Genomic DNA, 18,297 nt, shown 5'->3' with positions numbered 1-18,297 from the left:
ATGTGGTTAATTTCTTTTTATCTAATTCTAAAACAGCTCTGATGTGTTCTCCTTACCAGTTGGCTATAACATGATTAGCAGTACTATCAGGCCAAATGATTGTGAGAGACAGGAAACCAAAATGGATGACTCCACTGTCTTTAAGTGTTTTGAAAACATGTGGTTGGTTCCACTGGCCTCCTAAAAACCAAAAACACCAGTCTTCATATTTTTAACACTAGAATAGATTTTTCTTAAAGAGTAATATAAACTAAATGTTAACAGCAAAACAATACTTAAGTGCACATTCTCTAAAAATTATTCATCTCCTAGAAGCTTACAGTCTAAGACCAACACATGCAAGATAGAAGACTGTTGATGCTTTATGTATAAACAAGTTTTTATAACACGGATTAACTCTCTTCTAACTTCAATGCTCATACGTAAAGAGTGTCCACCTCACTGTTGGCTTAAATGGATTGGATTATGGGAGGAAGTCCCACCTCCTAGAAATCTGAAAAACAAAAACAATGGCAAGAGGAACGATAATGATAAAATAATAATAATGGCTAATGTCATTAATCCTTGCTGTGTGCTTGGAACTAGCACTTTATATACATTGCATTACTTAATCCTCACAAAAAACCCTAAGATATATGCTGTGTCCTTTTGTACATATTATAGATGAGAAAATTGAGGCTTGGAGGGGTTTTGTACATTTTTCAAGATCACATAGACAATTAGTGTGGAAGCTGGAATTCTATACAGATTTTTGCTCCAGAAAACAAACATTTAATCAATCCTGTATCCTGGAAAGAGGGGAGAAAAAAAGCTGTATCTTGAAAGGCAATGGCAGAAAATGTATAACTATAAAAGAAAATATGAATTTATAGAAACAAAATAAATCTATACAGGCAAAATATGGAAAAGTTGGTTATTTTTTCATTTTTTCACAACCTTGAAAAATGATACTTATGAATAGATTTTACCAATTAGTGTGGTTATTAAAGATATAAACTTTAATGATATATGAGTGTGTTAATTCAATGGAACTCTTCAGTACCATTGATCAACTAGCATATACAAGCCTTTTCAGCAATGTGGAGAATTCTCTTGATACCTCTCTTGTGTGTTCTTTCTGTGGTCTATACAAAACCTTGGCTAAGTTTGCACTTAATGAATTTCTAGTTTCTAAAGTCTCTAATTCCCACTCTTGCCCTAAGACACACTCTTCTCCTCAGTGCCTCAATCCAATTTAATTTCTATTCTGATCCTGTAGCCTATTAAAATAGATGGCAAAGGGAACATTAAAGTAGTAGATAGATGAATCTATTGAAAAAGGAATAAAGAAAATGATGATGAGATCTCAGAGCAAAAAATGTGAAGAAAAAAATGAACAAAGGTTTTTTTTTTTTAAGCAAAGAATGAGGAAGCAAAATTTTGAACAAAATAGATAAACACAGTTCTGAAAATAGCAAATATTTTTTAAAAATACGGGATAACCCAGGGATGAGTTCAATCTCAGTAGCATAAGACATAGACATTTCTAGATTTTAAAAGTACCTGAGGAACTGGATAAAGACAAAAGACTATTGACCTGATCTTTCTTTTAATGGAGGTGAGTCTACTATAAAGTCAAAGAGATGATATATACTCTCTGCAACAGAATAGCATGATATGTGAGCCCAGGTGGAGGTCTTTAGATCATTCCCAGAGTTTGGAGAGAACATAGGAATAGGAGAGAGAATTAAAAATCTTAGTTCTGTAAAAATTACAGCGTATATATATCCAGTATGTAAGTGCAGTCTTCCTCATATTCATGATCAGAAATGCTGTTTATTCCAAAGTTAATCACAATATACCTGTGAAACCCATTCATATCTTAGCCAGCAGTCTCCTGCAAGGAACTTTGGGATGTAAACATCTAACACCATCCTGTTGTTTAGGATTCTGACCACTGAGAGAGAGTTGATTATTGGGTAGGATATGAGGTAGACAGGAAGAGAAATTGGCTAAAACGCTGATAATAGGATCAGAGTCTGGAACAGATTAATATGGAATCATATTCTACTTACTAATTTCTTCTAAAATAAGTTTACTCGTTTCTACATGCAGCTATTGGACACAGCTTTTAAAAACAAGCAGCTTTTAATGGAATCTAGAGAATGTGCTAGGAGTATTTTTTAGAATAAAGATCTCTATTAGGTGGATAATGTAATGATCCTCATGTGAGGACGTTTACTAGGAAAGTGTTAGGTAATTGATTCTTCTTTTTCTCCTCCTCCTCCCCCCTCAACCTCCTCATTCTTTTTCTTCGTCATCAAATACTTGTTGATTTTAAACTAACATCTATTATCTTTCTCCATCTATGAAATTATTCTAAGATTTGAGGAATATTTTTAGACAATGGGAGATACATATAGTTACAATTTTGGAGAATACACAGGTATTTGTCATTAAAAGGGTTAGTTTATATCAAGTTGTCTTCTTTTCCCGTATACTTAGAATAAGGATCTTAATCTTAAACATTACATAAATTGGAGAGATTTAATTAAAACTTGAAGAAATGTGTTACTGTTAATTGAATTCTTGATACAGTTACCTTTGCAAACCAGTGTTAATGAAACTCCAGTTCAAAGTGGATGGGTTTGGGGAATTGAGATAGCTATTTATTTCCTTAACTGAGATGCCGTGATCATCTTCTCAGTAAAATAAAGAACCCAGTTAGGAGAGTTCTCATTTGTAGCTATTGATCAAGTTTACACAAACTGGAAGTATTTCTAAGCAAAACAAATCAGAGATTCAAAGTCCGGTAAACAAGGTCAGTGAGTGAGAGATGGAAATGCTTCTATGCGTTTTGAAAGACTTGCACCTGTGGAGCAGAGCCAGGACTTGGTCCGACCCCGAGCCAGGTTCCGCTCCGCCCCTTGCCTCGCTTGCTCTCCCTGCCCCCCACACGCTGAACCTCCCAGTTTGGTATCTCTCGGTATTACCAAGCTATAAATTGCCCTAGAGCTTAGAGGCAATCAGGTCAGCACCGCTGTCACAGGGGAAAAGCTTCTTACTCCCGAGCAGAATCGTTCGGGGAAAAGAGAGGAAGGAGGGAGGGAACCCACGCTTTAGTCGTCACTGCGCTGGCAGGGGGTGGAGAGATGGGGGAGGGGGCTGGCAGAGACTGCATCCTCAACAACGTCGCCCTTGACCCAAGTCTACAAACTTATTGGTCGCCACAGTAGAAACTCCCAGTGCACTCTCCGCTGCCTGACAGCCCCGGCTGCTGGGTGGAGTCGCGCTTCCCGGCCCCACCTATGGGAAGGAGCTTCCCCTGCATCTCCGATCCACCGCACCCTTTACGAAAAGTCTCCAGGTACCTAGCAAGGCTCAGGTTGTTCTACCCCCGCTTCCACCCCTGCACCCACACGATAATATTATCAGCCTCCTACAGCCCAGAGGGCCACCTTCCTGTGTCCTCAGTTTGAGGACACTCTTGCGGAATCCTTTCTTTTCCCCGCCCTGCTTTGCTTTCACAACTCCAGCGGGTCGAATGTCCAAAGACAAACTTCTGCCTCTCCTTCCCGGCTCCCACATTTTCAAAACCCCACAGCCTGCAAACCCACACACATCGGAACTCCAAGGGTGCTGTTGCAGTCCGGGCATGCTCAGTATCAAGGCAGATTTTGATTGAAAGTAAAAAAAAAAAAGAAAGAAAGAAAAAATAGCTTTGTATTATGCAGTCTCCCTCTCATGTGCTTACAGCTTGCTGAACAGGTTGCGGGGCATTCCTGCGACTACCCAGAGGGTTTATCTGGTGCCCTTGATTACGTCTCCTTGGCATCTGTACCCCTCGTAGTCCCCCCCCCAACCCTTCTCAAACCCCCCTTCTCAGGTCCCTGTCCGCTGTGGGGATGGAGAGACACTAACAGAACTGGGATGGGCGCTGTTGGCTGAGCGGATCCACCTATTATTAGTGCGCCAGGATTGGCTCCTCGGCGCAGCGTACCCCAGGTGGAACCAATCAGGCGGCCGGGGCTGGGAGCTGATGGGCGGCCGCCTCCTCACTGGAGGGATTCCTCGAGAAGCTGCAGTGTGGGGATGCTCTACACCGAGTACTGCCCCCAGTGTCTTTCCACCTCTTCTTCCTGCAGCGGCGGCAGCAGCGCTTGGCAGCGGCAACTTGGGACTGCGCCCAGGGCAAGCCCCCCCAGGGTGGTGCTCAACTGAGGGGGGGGGCTCAGTGCCCGAAGGTGTGTGTGTAGGGTGGGGGCGGCCAGCTGGGACCAGCTGGTGGCCCTGGAAAACCTCCCACACACCCACACCCACACCCCCCTTTTGTGTTGCAGGCTGCCCCTCCAAGAGCAGAGGCAGCAAGAGGACGTGTGTGCACCGGTCCGCACGGAGAAGCAGTAGGGACGGAGCCCGGCACCACCTCCTGGTTCTCCCTCCAGGTAAGACAGCCGGGACTGGCGGCACAGCAGCCTCAGCTGTGCCTATTTGCTTGAATCCGTTCGTAAGATTTTGTTCTCGGTACACTTAGGTTTTGGCGGTGGGAGACTGAGACCTGGGTAGGGAGCCCCGGGTGGCCTATTGTGAGCGATGTAATGAGACCACATGTGCCTCTCCTGGAGAAGCACTTTGCACAGCGCCCGTGATTTAGAGCCTGGAGTTGATGATGTTGGTCATCCCCCATCTTCTTCTTTCCCTCTTTCATTTCCTCTCCTCCGTCCCCCACCCCCAATCTCTATCCTTCACCTCCCCCCCAACCCCTTTCAAATCTCTCATCTTCTCCCTCCTCCCATCCAAGGCATGCACAGTGTTTCTTTCTCTTCCTGGAAAAGATTGCCTTTTCTCAGAGGAAAGAGGGGGGTAGTGATGAAAGGAGAAAGATTTCTTTCTACCCAGGGGGAAAGAACAAGATAGAATACAAGATAGAAAATTAGAGTACCAAAAGCAATTAAACTGAATAAAGGAAGTAGACAAGCCATGCAGCCCCAGCTGCCAGAGAGGGGAAGTGTCAAGTTTGACTTGATCTTCTGCTTGCAAGGGGCTGTGTCTCTCACTAGATTCCTTCAAATGGAACAAAAATAAACCACCGATCCAACCCACTTTCAATTGCTTAATTGTTGTTGCTTTTAAGTGCCCACCATCTGACTTTTCCTGGTTCCATTTGTCCTGCGGGGCTGACTATTTGGTCTTATCCATCACTGGTAATGTCTGAACTTGGAGAGGTTTCTCGAGTGGAGAAAAAATTTTAAAAACAGATTATTACTTTCCTGAGGTTCTTTGGCATGGCCTTTATGTTGAGGGGCAAAAAAAAAAAAAAAGTTTCAAAACATTTGTTAGTGACACCAGTATTATTAGGAGGCTTGGATTTCTACTTTGAGAAAGCTAATCTAGTTAGCTTTGTGTACATGGTGATTTTGACTTTCTTGAATATTAACCTTCTGAAATAATGCAAACATTTAACTTTTGTGTTAAAGCTGCATTTGCATATGAATTGTGATTTCATTGTACCTTTCTGCTGTTTGCATTTTGCTGCCCAGGTATCGAATTCATGCCTTGCCTTATTTTCTTTTAATAAGTATATTTAATAGATGTACACATGATGCTTATACAATTTCAGTACTCGATTTAGAAGGTACGTGGAAGCTCAGTTGGCCAAGAATCCTCTTGTACTGGAACAAAGTTTAGGAAGTAATGGTAGGAAGATAGCGTCAAATTAAAAAATCTTGAAGGGGAAAATGCTTTTACTTTCATGTCTTATTATAATACAGAGAAAGGTATCAAAAGAACTGTGTGCCCTGGCTGCCTGCATGATAGGTCAAGTGAAAGGGTCTTGCTGGACAGAGCCTTGACAGCAGCCTCAGAAATTTCTAATTCCATCATCAATGGTATAAGCTTTCCTTTCCTATTATTCAGCTAAGTGATGACCGTCAGATGGGAGGAGATAGAGAGAAGTGCTTAGCTGAATGTAATGGGAAAGCATCCCAAGTGGATGCTACACGAGTGCAGAGAAATCAGCAGATGTTAGTGTCCAGATAAATCTTTTCCTCTGATTTATCAGGGGAAATGCCAAGTCTTACATTTTTTTTTTTTTTCTACGTGTCCACTTCGGATAAGAAAAGGGAGCCTTCTTAACTCTGCCTGATCTTCCACACTAATCTATGTACCCCAGAAAGTATTTTTTTCACCACATATCTTCAGTGGACAAGTTTATACACTGACCTAAAGAAGAGCTGCTTTCATTTACCATCAACGTAATATATGTTATTTTCTAAACCATTTTCCATTTGAGACACTTATCTTTCCTATCTAAGTAGAATTGCCTCGAGTCACAAAAACAAGATCTTCTTTCTAGGCCTTTGACATTTAGTGCCTTTTCTTTTTTCTTTTTAATGTAGTATTTCTGTTGAAAGCTAAAACTTATTTTTAGTGGTGCCACCTTTTGGTTATAAGGACAAAAGGACAATCGTTTAATTGCCTTATGTGTGTACAACTGAATTAACAAGTTTAGACATGAAAAGATATAGAAAAAGGAAGCCAACTGCTTTTCACTGCGAGCAAAATATTTTACTTGCTTATTTCTCCACTGTCTTAGGAAGGGTAAAAGTTTGGTCTTGGTTTGTGACATTTATGTTCAGGACTCTTAACAAATGCTAATTATAACAATGACATGTAAAAGACATGCATATGAGTATTGAGTTTCTCACATACAAAAAAATTAAGCCTTTATATACCGGAAGTCAGAACTAATTCCAATATATATTGAGTGGATTAAAGTGAGACTTTAAATGATATATTATGGGAAATTATTACCCTGTCTTTCCACAAAATGTTCTAGTGTAACAGTTTCATACAGCCTTCATCTTTTCTCCTTTTAAAAGAATATCTTAGTAAATCTTATTAATGTTTCAGAACAAATATGGTAATTAGACTTTAATGTATTTTTATCAGAACTAAAGGTTGCTACCCTACAGAGGAAATCCTAAAATGCTAATTTCATAAAATACCACATGATAGAGAGTTGTTACAGAGTAGTTTTGAACTTTATTTCATAATGGAGAATATTAGTTATTCTGTCTGGTCAAATTGTCGGAGAGTTCTAATTCAGAAATATGAAAATGGTTAGCATGGTATGTACAAGATTTGCACATTAGACTTGGTGCTAACTGAAAATAAAACTAGAATATAGTAGCTTCTCTTAACTGTACTTACAAAATGAACTGGATGATTAATAAATAAAATACAGAATGTGTTAGATCTAAAAGCTAATTCAAACTTCCTGTTTGCCTAATGACACCATGGACATAATATCAATTCATTCTTTTGAGTTCAATATACTAAATCAATTTATAGCGAATTCCCAAAACAGATTTTTACAGTCATCTAATCTTAAAAAACTCACACTTAACACAGACAATTATGTGAGCCTGAAATACTTATACCTCTTAGGATTTCCAGTTTGTGTAATAGCTAGGAAGAGATACCATTAACTCCAAATTGGAACATCATAATTCTTTTCCTAATGGTAGTGATTAAATGATTTGGGGAAGGGAAAGTAAAAGTAAACAGTTTGATTACATAATGGAGCAAATTTGGTCTACTATTACAGAAAACCAAGACCAAAGTTAGACTTTCTGGCATTAGAATGACATAGGTGTGGGTTTTACAAGTGTTTTGCTAAAAACGAATGCTTTCTAAAATGAAATACCTGGAACACTTGTAATTTAAAATAATTTTTTTTTTTTTTTTTGTGGTACGCGGGCCTCTCATTGCTGTGGCCTCTCCCGTTGCGGAGCACAGGCTCCGGACGCGCAGGCTCAGCGGCCATGGCTCACGGGCCCAGCCGCTCCGCGGCATGTGGGATCTTCCCGGACCGGGGCACGAACCCGTGTCCCCTGCATCGGCAGGCGGACTCTCAACCACTTCGCCACCAGGGAAGCCCCTAAAATAATTTTTAATGATTTTCTTGTCATAAATACATCCGTATCAAAAGTTTAATATATGATATTCTTTCTAACTGAATTTGTTTGCCATCGAAATTGATCAAAGCTATTTAAATAGGGATAAAGTATATGGCTGTGTAAAACATAATTTCAACTAGCATTTAAGGATATATATATACGTATGTGTGTGTATATATATATGTGTACGTGTGTACACATATATACATATTTAATTATGTAACATTTTCTAAAAGGATTTGAGACTAATGGACAGTAGCATGTAATCTGCTGAAACTAGGGAGTACTCCTGTAAAAAGTACCATTTAAAGAAAGATGACAATGTCTTGGGGATGCTTTTAATATTTCTTTGGTTGAAAAGACCAGGAGTACTCAGAGGCAAAATTAATGGAGGTCTAGATCTTTTCCTTTATACAGCCCTTCTGTGGCTTAGGGAAGAAGTGATTTTTATATGAATCATGTATTAAAAAAAAAAAAACACCTCTCAGTGCAAGATGCACTTTTATATACAGGTAACAAACTGAAGTCACATTTTCACATGATTTGGACATAACAGGGCATTAAAGTTTTTATCTTTCTAAGATTTCTTCAGTGTTTCTTTCAGCATTTGCACAAAGGTAAACTTGTTCTTAATCTTTTACATAATCGACATGATTATCATTGCTTTTTCAGGTAAGGGGGTTTAGCTTGGTATCTTAAATAATTCCTTTAGGAGTGATCAATATTTTTCCTAATAGTTTTATAAATTTGATTCAAATCTCTCCATTCAGTGTGGCCACTTTTTTAAAGCAAGATTTTAATCTTTCCAATCTGAAGAAAACAGTGTTTTTCCTTTAGCTTCTCTGTCATTTTAGGAGAGTTCTTGAAGAGCCACTTTTATATTGACTATAAGGTGAACTGTGATAGCAGGGCATATGAACATCGTTCTACTCATATGTGTTAGTATAAAAGAAATGTATTTTAAATAATATTGCAAGTATATCTATTGGAAATAAGAGAGCACCCAGTCCTTTCTTGCTATATATGAATAAAACTTCAACCTTTGCTATATTGTTTAAAAAAGAGAAGCTCTTATTTTAAAGTGTACAACGCGAAGTTATTGCTATGTTATAGAAGGAGTAAGCACTGGGGGTGTTATTTCCGCAGTTTAAAAAATAATTATAGAGATCCTATTGCAAAGAAGCCTCCTTTTAAAATATCCACTTTCTAAATCTAAAAACAATATTTAAAAGAGTTCTAAACCAAACTGAAACCTAGGTTAGCATAACAATAGCACATTTATGACTGTGTTAGAAGGAAGTATTCTGCTGTCTTTGAAAAATGCAAAGCAGATTAAAAAATGTTTCTGTAATTTCTGTAATTGTATTTAGTTAAACCACAACTTCTAGTTGTTTAGAACTAATTCTGATTCTCTTTGGGTTTGTTTCGTCTCTACAAATACACTCAGTGCTTGGAAGGGATGTGACACACTGGTTTCCTTAACTTACCAGTAATGTAAATGAGAGGAGGTCAGAGTTCATCATTTTTGGTTACTGCTATTGTGGAGATAAAAAGGAAAGATACCGATCGTTCCTATACTGGTCTCACATGTAGTATGTTGAACATATTAGTTATACACATAGGGAGTCATTTTGTTGAAGAGGAGCTCTGGAAAATTGGAAAGCTTATGAAGATAATAAACGCCTTCTGTATTTTAGCTGTCTGTACAGAACGGGAGCTGGAAACTTTCCATGTAGATTGAGAATGGCCTTTCTCAGCTAGTATGAGAATCTGGTGAAATAATGTGGTTTCTGAAATAATTTGGTTAAAATACCATTTCCTAGCAGCCCTGTCAGACATTTCATTGGAAATACTGGATTACAACCCCCCTACCGCAGCCCCCAAAACTATGCCTAAGACAGTTAGCTAAGTGCCTCAGTCAAGAAGGAATTTTGGTCGAAATAGGCATTTAATCAAATCCAGCTATGGATGGTACTGAAACTTGGTCTTGCTTACCCCGGTAAACCTGTTGTTTCTCTATTTGCTCAATGTAGTTTTGCTTATAATTAAAAAGAGTTAAGTGTTGTTTCCTGCAATAGATGAATGTTTTCCTTTTCTTTCTAAATCATTCACCTAATCAAGGATAAAATGCACACAGGCACTTAAACACAAATAGAATCGGAGAGTTACTTAAATATGAGAACTTCTGATACTGCAGTTGTTTAAATGAGACATACTATCTCTTGTCCTCCTTCTACACCCTCCCAGACTACAGCCAACTTTTCTGTCGCAAGCAAATGAAGGGGAGAGCAGGCAAACCCACCTCACACCTCTGGGCACAGTTCCTTGGGTGTGGCCTCCAGGGGACAGCCTCCTGTTTTTACCTGAGGCCCGTCTCCCTTCCGGGCCGGTCTCCTTGCATATCAGCCCAGGCCCTACTCTAGCTGAAAGCAGATTAACTGAATTTAGGAATTGCTACTTTGAGATTTATTGGCATATTTTCGTCAACGTGAGGGCAAAAGCACACGGAAATACTCAGACAGAACATACTCAGCTGTAACAAACTTGGTGTTAACACTTTTCAAATGTGATGCTGAATCTTATATAAGATTTAGATAATTGATAACATAGTTTTCTTTCATGGAATTTCTTTTGATTACTCACAAGTGATCCAAGCAAAAGGTGAGATTGTTAAACCGTGAAGCCCCGTATAACTTTTTAACTTATTAGCACCAGCGGATAAAGCTGAGATAATTATTTAAAATAATTTCAAATCCTTCAATTGGCTTTAATACTTCCAAAATCCACCTGTGTCTTGTTATGGAGACCCTTAAACATTTACATACCTCATCCTGCTCATCACAGATAATTGAGAACTGGTTTGTACATCTACAGACTGGATATTATTGTGAAACGTCACATAGGGGTTCTTTTAGGATGGATTATTGCTAATCTTTTTTCAGGCATAATTTTATGTGAATGTAACTAAGTGTAAACAACAATATAGCATCACAGCAGCAGACTACACTCACTACAATGTCAATTTGGAATTGTTTGCTCTTTCCTTGAGAAGGAGAAAGAGTCGATTAAGTATATTTTTTCCTGATGATGTTCTGCCCCCCAGCATTCTGTGTATTATAAACAGCGAAATAGGTCCTTGTTCTCCACCTATGAAATATGGAAGCTGCTTATTTTTGTGGGGAAAGTCATTAACAAATGTTTTTTTGGACAAATGACTTTTGAAACAAGGACAAATGATATAACACAGGTTACTGAGGCCTAGCTAAGCTCCTCTAGCAAGCAGGCTCTGCGTTAGCAAGATTATTAAGAAAAGTTGACACAGCTTCTCAGGAGAAAGGCAAGGTAGCAAAGCTCTGAATCTCTGTCTGACTTGGAGTGTCTGCAGATCCTTGTTTACAAGGCTGGCTTTCTGCCTAATCCCTAGCATTTTTATCAGATTTGAGAAATGAATAAAGTGAACCATTGGGCCTGAGACCATATTTCTAGAGCACTAGCATCTTTTTATAAATAGAATAACATCACTATCCTATTTTAGCCGGTGTCCAGAATCCAAGGCCACTAAAAGTTTTATATATAAATATAAACCAGACCATTATATGCCTAAAAATGCTTGAATTTTATCTGTCTGTGTACAGGAAATTCTTGTTTTGAAAGCTTAGTTAACAGCATGACTGTACAAGTAATTTACCTATTTTTCGTGTTTTTATTAAATTATAATATTAAATTTAAAATGCCAAACAATCACCTTGAGAAACAGTTGAGTTTAATAATTCAAGAAAGTGACATTTCAACAAAAAGCCAACATATTCCTAAATTCTCCAACACCACCCTGCTTTTAAATTGTGGGAGGAAAAAAGTACTTCATATGCAAGTTTCCAGTTTTGTCTTGTTTTTTTTTTTCCTGTGGAATCATAGATACTTTCGGAACCATTCCTAGATACCACAAAATGAATATTAATGATAGGACAGAGCCGACTCCTTCAGGACAGAGTGGAGTAGACAAGTTGTTAGCCTTGGAGAATCTGTTTCATCATTTAGATATTGAACACATAGCAACAGTTTGATTTCTTTGACTTCTGGACTTTTAGACCCATATGTGTTGGAGCGTGTTACTACTCACTGCCAGGGTAGAAGGGATTTGTTCAGCTCTCCAGCTAAGAGCGTGATACAGCAATTCTCTTGCATTCTCTTCCTTCCCCACCATTTTGTTCCTTTCTCATCTCTTTTTTTCCTGCCCTCTTCTGCCTTCCTTCCTTTTTTTCTTTCTTATTCATCTCCTAACAAATCATCTTCCCCTAGAATCACTGGGAGCTTGGTACTCTAGGCCCCATTACTAATCTCCACATGCTGAATTTATTTTTTGTCAGTAACCAAGAAATTTCACTCTTAGTCTGTATACATTTCAGGTTAGTTTCACAAAAGGTTTGTATAGATAAATAAGGGAGCATCCTCTTAATTTGTTTAAGTAGTTGGCACACTTAAATGGAATGTGCCGTGATTTGAATGTTTTTAAGACCTTACATGTAAAGACTAGCCCACTGATAATTTTTAGAACAAAATGGATTGAAGAGAGTTAAAACAATAATGTTTAAAATTCCAAACGGCATGTACTTTTAGGCACCTTTTTTTCTCTGTTTTGTTCTTCCAGTGGTAACTTTTACATCATTGTTTTCACAACAGTTGTATCTCACTGTATTTAAAAAATATTATGTTGCCTTATTTGATTTTGATAATAGAGAGATTCTCCATTTTACAGGTGCAATAAAGGAGACTCAGAAGTTAAGTTACCTGGCTGTAATTACACACTTAGGAAGGCTTTTATAATTTTCACCTGCTGAATCATACTGCCTCAGCAGTTAATCAAGAAAAAAGTCAAGTATATTTTTAAACTTCCTCGCTATATAAGAACTAGTTTGCTATTTCTTATCAAAAATAAAAACAAAAATATAACATCTTCACTGAATATTGGATATACAGTTGTTATTCTTCCCATTGAAAAGAGAAGGACAGTTTAATATACTGTCATTACTTCTGTGACTCTAACTTTGGAATAAATTGTATTTTAAAATTATTCAAGGAACAGTTCTGTAATCCATAAGACAATTCACCAATCCTGAGTCACTAGGCTTAGTTGGCCTTTAGTCATTGCTGTATCACTGTGATGTTAGATGTTAACCTCATTTGTTTCCTTATTTGGAAACTACGGAGTCATAAGCCACCTCCTAGAGTACACAGAGATGTGATGAGAAAATGAACGTTGTAGCTTTACTAGAAGCTTTCCAACCTCATCTCTCATTATTTTTCTCATTGGTACTTACACATAAAACTTCTCACTGTTTCCAGAACCTGACATTAATGGAAGTTGTTGAATCTACTGGTGCTTTTTCTCTCCTATTTCAAGATAGAAAGGGCTAAGCAGGGAACATACTCAAGCCCCAATTATTATCCAGCCCTAATGTGAAATCCATCAATTGGCAATTCTTTATGTTAAGAATCAAACACGTTTGGAGATGATTGCCAGTAGGTATACACACTGCAATGTGGATTATCGTAATTGACTTTCTAGCTGATCTGATAGAAGGAAACAGAAGTTTTAATTGGGAAAGGCTTATAGAAAGAATGCAAGATTAATTGGAACAGAAGACAGGTATTTATGGGGATTTTTGGACAAACACAAGTTAATCATATTCTCGTGTTCTTACTACGATTCTATTTAATATTCCCAAGAATTTTTTGAGACTGGTACTAATTTATCTATAACTTTTAGATGAGAAAAATGTGCAAAAGTAACTTGCCAAGGTCATACAACTGTTATGTAGAGGGAATTGGATTCAAACCCAAGCAGTCTATTTCTAGAGCCAACACTCAACCATAAGAAATCATGATCATTAAACTCCTCAGTGGTAGAAGATGCGGAACAGTTGGAAGCAAACAGATAGAAGTGATCAAAAGAAATTGAACAGTCATAAGCAAACTGTACTTCATAGTTTGAGTCAATATGACCATCATGGCAATGTGCTAAAAGATTGAAACTTGAGTCTCATAGGTCTGGGTGTAAAGACCTACTCTGGCATGGTGAGCTTCAGTAATATATTTCACTACTAAAAGCTTCATTTCACCAGGAATGGAAATGTTTGCAAATTGTCTGGTACTCTGTTAATAAATGGCAGATCTGACCACTCTTGCCCCCTTTTTTTATTAGTCAGGAACTCTTTCACTTTCAAAAATGCCACCTAACTCAAGATGGTTTAGAGAGAAAAGGGATTTTAGAGCTCATGTTACCATAAAATCCAGGAATATTCTGGATTTCATCATAGCTGGAAATAGGAAATCAAGCTATATGATCAAGACCAGGCCTATCGCCCCCCACCCTCCCACCCATCCCTACCTCCTTAATTTTACTTTTCCCTGCCATTGCTTTATTTAGAATCAGGCTCTTTCTTTACAGTGGTAAGAATATTCCCAGGGAACAGGCTTACATAAGAAATCTCCATGTAAAGAGAGCATCTTTTTTTCCAAAAATTTCTAGGATAATCTTGACTGGAACAACTTGAGTCACTTGCCCCAAACTCATCACTATGGTGAAGGCTGTGAAATATCATATTTTTCTAAGCTGAGCCTTGTGTCATCCCTGGATTTGAGAGTTGTACAAAGCATCACTCAACTACATAGAAAGAGAGTTCTGCTGTTAAAAGAAGGGAAATGATTAGATTTAGAGCAGGCAAAACAACAAATGCCTAGCTCATAAGGTATGGGCACTGCCGGTCGAGAGGATGCCTGCTGGCATTAATGCTGGAGCAGGCTCCTGGAGGGCCCTTATTTTTCCTGGCACTAACCCCTTAGTTGATGGGGTAAGATCCAGGGAATTCTAGGGGAAGGTCCATAGTAGTTGAGGATGTGGAAAGGAGTGGCCCTCAGAAGGCTTGAAGCAATGCCATTTACAAACAGGTGTGGATGTAGTCAATAATTAAACAACTGGTATGACTATAGCAGTGTGAAAAGGCTGCCTATCAGGGGCTGAGGGCTGAGTTGAGTGTCATTTAACTCTAGTTGGGTCCTTGCCTTATTGCTTTGGCCTCCTCTTTTTTAATGCAGTGGGAAAATACTTATAGGATTTGAGGATTCTTAGATTCAGAGCTCAGTAGGTCTGAGAACTGCCAACTAAAGATATGTACAAGGCCACCTGTGTATATGTCAATACCTCACATTTTTGTTGGTTTTGAGTAAGGCTGGTTATTTTCAGGAGTTTATAGAGTTTTATTTTATGATTACCCTAACTACCTATGTATTACTACAGATACAATAAAATAAATTTGCACAAAAACACTATACATTTTTCCTTGCTATACCCCAAACTGAAAGGGAATTATTTAGGAATAATGCACTTCCTCCGTAAGCACCAGGGCATGCCTGTTATATGCCAGGTGCTATTTTAGTGCTGGGAATATAGAAGCAAATGTAGTAGATAAGTTCCTTGCTTTTAGGGAGCTAGCATTCTAGGGAAGGAGACAAAATAGTTAAAAACAACAACAAAAGGTAACTAAGGTAGTTTTCAAATAGTGAGAAATGCTACTACATAATAGAATAACCTAATAAAACAGTAAAATCAAGGACTCTGGTAAACCAAAGCTATGTAAGTTGAGGCATGAAAGGAGAAGGATCCGGCTATGTAAACACCAGGGGAAGAGCTCAGTAGACAGCAGAAATCCTAAGTGCAGAAGCTTGGCAGTGGGGGTGAGTTTGTTCTACTTACAGAAGAGAAAAAAGCAAATGTAGCTGAAGTTGTAAAGATGCTGGCTTCATGAGTGTAACCCTGCTTTAATATTTTAACTAAAAGCAAACTACAAACATTATTAAGGAAATTTTCCAAACAAGTTGATCACGTCACCTCAACATTATTTAAATATATGTAGTATCTTATTTCTGTGTAATACATTTCCAGTCTATGTAATCATGCTTACACATTTTATGATTACAGTCATGGAATACATACTATTTCCACCCTGACTTTCAAAAGGCACTCTCAGGTGACTTACAGGCATATATTTTTATCTTCCAATTTCTCTAGAAAGGTAACTTCTTTGCTTTTATGACATAGATTCCTTAGACACTTTCCGTATATCTTTTGTTAAATCTTAATAACCTTTCTCCTTTTGCCCTCCTTTCTAAGGGAATTGAACACACAGCCTACCGTCAATTTTATTGTTTCTCAAAATTTAAGTGAACACCTTGGTTTTTTATCACAATAATGTTTTTTTCCTCAATTTAATTTCCTTTTGAGTATATGTTTGATTATATCCAACAAACTTCAAATTTAGATTTTGAAACAAGAGTAGATAAACACTGAAAGCATAATGAAACAACTCATTTTGTGTCGATTATCATTTAGACAACATGGGTCTCAGAGCATTAACCGGAAATTATTTTTCCCCTATCTGGTTTCATATCCTGGTTTCAAGAACTCAGTAACCCAAGTCTACCTCGGTCACTCTGTGACAGTAAACTAGGTGCTTACACAGGCATATTAACATTGCGAGTGGTGCTGCAGTACCACTCCCTATGCTGTAGCAGTAATGAAGTAATAATTACAGTGTCAATCTTAAATGGCCCTCTTTTTTCCCCTCAGACTCCCATAGACATTATATTGCTGATAATAACATATTTTGTAAAGGGAGTGTTCTTTGCTGAATTCACACAAAATCATCTGTATGTGAATATAGCAAGAGTGTTATAATGGACCATTCTCATCAGTAAGTGATAAACTCTGTTTTCCTTATCTGTGGAAATCAGGCTCTTTTGTATCCTAAATATCTTATGTGTTTCTACATCTGTGTGTATATATATATATATATATATATATATATATATATATATATATATATATTTGCATATATAGTAGATTTGAAATTTTTAATTATGTGATCACTCCACTAAGTGCAAGTTTTTCAGGATTTTGCAATGATGTATGTATATTTTTTATCATCTTTTGACTCTGCAGTGCCTGACAAACATTAGGAAGAGAGCATTCCATAGAATATTTGTTGAATGAGTGAATGAATCCACTAAATCTATATTTTCTAATGTTTTTGAATGACATCCAAACACTGTATGCTTTCAAACACACATACACACTATATGAACAAAAGTTCTATGAAGTATTTCTTACTGGTGTTGTATTCTGATACCTCCTTTTCAATTCTCTTTTTTACCTAATTTATTTTTTTTATTTTTATTTATTTATTATTATTTTTTTGCAGTACGCTGGCCTCTCAACTGCCGTGGCCTCTCCCATTGCGGAGCACAGGCTCTGGAAGCGCAGGCTCAGCGGCCATGGCTCACGGGCCCAGATGCTTCCCGGCATGTGGGATCTTCCCAGACTGGGGCACGAACCCGTGTCCCCTGCATTGGCAGGCGGACTCTCAACCACTGTGCCACCAGGGAAGCCCTACCTAATTTATTAAAAAAATACTGGTCATGACCAACAAAGTTAATGTAACAGCATACCAATGGATAACAATCTGTAGTTTTAAAAACAGTTTCCTAAAAAAGTATTACCAATTTCAAAAAAGTATATTTAAGATCCCATTAAGCACACATAAGTATAATATAATGGATATACAGGAACTTGCAGTGCCTTATTTGGAACATGAAGTATCATCATACTGTAAATGAATGAAAGTTAATAGAATTCCCAGACCAAAATGCTCTTGCTGTATTCACATACAGGTGATTTCGTGTGAACTTACCCTGTATTTTTTTAAACCCACAATGAATCTGGCGCCAATGCTGTTACTGGTCATTCTCAATCAAGCAGATTTATGTTGGTCTGCTGCCTTCTGAGGAATTCAGTTAATAGCCATTAGTTAAAATAAACTTTTTTATAGACTAGAGGAAGATACAGAGATGTGATAGGAGATGATATCTGTTCTTTAAAGTAGTGAATACAGAACTAGTCTATGGAACCAACAGACAATGAAGACTGAGCATAAATATTTAGATTTTTGTGTTCAAATATAAAAACAAGCAAAATTATAAAAACCCTCAATCTGTCACTAAGTTTATGATATGGCGATTTTACAGTATGATCTCTCTGATACCTTTCTGTGCTAACCGGAGAGGATCTGTAATTGATCATGATATTTCTCTGCAAGGTAATAGACATTCAAGTGGCTCAGCCCAGTAATGCTTCTTTGGCTTTCCTACTATCCATGTGAGTTTTCTCATGATAGTGGATAAGGTGGAGATTATGTCCTCAATCTTTCAGTCATTCATCAAGCTGCTCAAAAATATTTAAGAGTACAAACTCTCAGGCACTGTCAGCCACTTATAGAAAAGTGTAGTTCACTTACGAGAGACA

At 37.9% G+C, this 18,297-nt stretch overlaps 1 protein-coding gene across 1 annotated transcript in view; it reads left to right on the top strand.

The window, feature by feature from the left end:
* The first annotated feature begins 4,123 nt into the window (after positions 1 to 4,123).
* The window catches only part of SYT1 (synaptotagmin 1), a 546,324-nt gene continuing 532,150 nt past the window's right edge, over positions 4,124 to 18,297 (top strand). The window contains exon 1 of the mRNA XM_065886932.1: positions 4,124 to 4,424. The gene's annotated coding sequence lies outside the window, so the exon portion shown is untranslated. The remainder of the gene's footprint in view (positions 4,425 to 18,297) is intronic.

Source organism: Phocoena phocoena, chromosome 11 (assembly GCF_963924675.1).
Source record: "Phocoena phocoena chromosome 11, mPhoPho1.1, whole genome shotgun sequence".
In the NCBI taxonomy this organism is placed as follows: domain Eukaryota; kingdom Metazoa; phylum Chordata; class Mammalia; order Artiodactyla; family Phocoenidae; genus Phocoena; species Phocoena phocoena.
The sequence above is the reverse complement of the archived record's forward strand: the minus strand, read 5'-3'. Positions and strand labels throughout refer to the sequence as shown.